This window comes from Medicago truncatula, chromosome 3 (genome assembly GCF_003473485.1).
Source record: "Medicago truncatula cultivar Jemalong A17 chromosome 3, MtrunA17r5.0-ANR, whole genome shotgun sequence".
Taxonomy (NCBI): domain Eukaryota; kingdom Viridiplantae; phylum Streptophyta; class Magnoliopsida; order Fabales; family Fabaceae; genus Medicago; species Medicago truncatula.
The window spans coordinates 18,685,032-18,687,637 of NC_053044.1; the positions used below are offsets into that span (position 1 = coordinate 18,685,032).

At 28.9% G+C, this 2,606-nt stretch overlaps 1 long non-coding RNA gene across 1 annotated transcript; it reads left to right on the forward strand.

Moving 5' to 3' along the window:
- Nucleotides 1-306: 306 nt before the first annotated feature.
- LOC112419989 (uncharacterized) lies at nucleotides 307-2,286 on the forward strand. The gene is made up of 2 exons (XR_003010198.2): nucleotides 307-454; nucleotides 1,949-2,286. It is a non-coding gene; the product is annotated as an uncharacterized lncRNA (long non-coding RNA).
- Nucleotides 2,287-2,606: the final 320 nt, after the last annotated feature.

The window sequence follows — 2,606 nt, forward strand, 5'->3', positions numbered from 1 at the left end:
GTTATTTTTTAATCACTAGTTTGCTATTTATATATGATATATTCCATGTAATGCCTTTGCACTCTAATTTTTTCAAAAATATAAAAATACTTGTGGTTTATCTTCACCTATCATGAAAGGTTATAATATAATGAGAATTTAGTAAAAAAACAGAAGAAATTCTTATGATTGTTACATTTTATGTGACCTTATTACTATGTGTTGCTAAATGGATAGACACAACACATTGATCTACTGAAGAGACAATTAATGTAAACAAACAACAACTCCAAAAATACTAAAATCTATTTAATAGAGTAAGGAGACGATTAGCTTTTTAAAATATAAAGTGATAAAAAAAAAACTATTTGGTACATGCAAAGGGTGGGGAGGAGAAATATGGTTGAAATTGTCAAGTTTACTTATGTTATGATTATCCTTATTTCCTTATTTCTTTTTTCAACGAACGTTGACGGTAAGCCAATTTTTATCCATTTTCAAATTTAATTCTTCACTTTTTTGGCTTAATTTCAGTTTTGGCCTCCAATGTTTCAGAAGTTTGCGATTTTGGCATCGTATAAAAACAATAACAATTTTGTCCTTTATGTTTAGCCCCTTTTGCAAAAGTGGCCCTTTCCTTTCATTTTGATCAAGTCAATGCTTATGTGGACATATTCTTAGATGACTAGGACGCCATGTATGTCTTTTTTTATTTTAAAATTAAAAGAAAATCCAACTCATCAATGATTAAAAAGATAATAATAATTAAAAAAACTCCTTCTTTCTCTTCTCTCTCCTCTCCTCTCTCATATCTCTTCTTCTTTCTCTTTGATCTCCATTAGAAAATGAAGAACCGCAATAATAATCATTAATAAGTAACTATTTTCATGGATGAACAACTCCTCAACCGCAACATTAACATCAACAACAATCCTATATTTTCGAGTTTTAAAAAGGGTTGAGAATAGATTCTCGAATTTGGGTAAAAGAAAAACTCTCATTCCATTAATTTTGAATCTGGATGAACATGGGAATGCAAGTTTAAATGAATTTGGACATGCGATACTGAATATGATTCACCAATCTGGGTTAATAAATAAGAAAAAGAAAAAGATGTTGATTTTAGGTTCTTCAATAAGATGAAGAATACCAATTTTGGTGTGTTTTTTCACTGTTTTCAGGTTCATGTTTATGGAATTTTGTTTGTATATATTGTGAGGCGCTAGCCTAATGCCATGGTATGTTTTGTGCTGATTATGAAAAAAAATGAAGAAATTTTTGTTTTAGAAATTCTGGATATTAGCCACGGTTGAACCGTGGCTATATGTGGTTTGACTAGGGGCTAAAGTACAGTATACAATGTTCTTGTTCTTTAATTTCCAACTGTTAAAAATGGGCTTGATGATGAAATTGAAGCAAAAATGTATTATTGCTATTCTCCATATTTTTTTCTTAATTTGAGCAAAATTTAAGGAAAATAGTTAGCTCATGCTTTTATGTGTGATGATTTTTGTTTTTTAATTTGTGATGATTGATTGATTGTTGATGTTCTTAATTTTTAATGGAGAGAGAAGAGAAAGAAGAAGAGAGAAGAAGAGATCTAAGAGAGGAGAGGAGAGGAGAGATAAGATAAATGAGTTTTTGTTTATTTTTGTTTTAATCATTGATGAGTTGGATTTTCTTTTAATTTTAAAATAAAATAATCACACATGACGTCCCTGTCATCTAAGAATATGTCCACATAATCATTGACTTGGTAAAATTCAAAGGAAGATACCACTTTTGCAAAATGGGCTATACATAGAGGGCAAAATTGTTTTTTTTTATAGGAAGCCAAATCAAGATTGTAAAGTATTTAGGGCCAAAACTACAATTAAGCATACTTTTTTATAGTATTTAATTCTTTACTTTATAAAGAACATTTCATCCCATTTTAGTTATAATTTTATTTTTTTTCATTTCATTCCAGCGTTGCGTCTTAGATGTGTTCATGTTTCTAAGTGTCCAAAAATGTATTGCAATAGGGGTTTTGAACTAGGTTGTGTACAAAAATATTGTAAATGTGTTAGAATCACTTAAATAATAGATTTTGTCCCCATATATGTATTTAGTTTCAGACGCCAGGAGAATACACAAACGCCATGCTCAAACTTTTCACGAGTTGTGATTTGATTATTGTGTTGGAACCTAATAATTTGAATTTCTTTCCCTTTATAAGTTCAAAAACTTTGTAGTTATGAATTTGTACTATAAGAGATGGTAATTAAATAAAATAATCTAGTAATTAATATTATTTAGATTGTTCCACTTTGATGTAAGTTCATGCTCTTGGTTTATCTGAAAAAGTTATTATTTAATTACATTATCTCCTGCTCTATTAATTTTAGAGATATCGCCACGCCCTTCAATTGAGGAATATCACTTTGATTTCAAATCCTATTGCCTATCAGAATACATTTAATTTGACTCTGAAAATCAAGAGATATTTTGACTCCAAGAGTAAATGTAATATCTTACTCTAAATCTTGACCTTTAATTCCAATTTTGGTTAATTCCAATTTTGATTAATGACTTAGATTAATTGATATGTTAGACTTTAATTCCATTTTCTATTGTAGTCATCAACA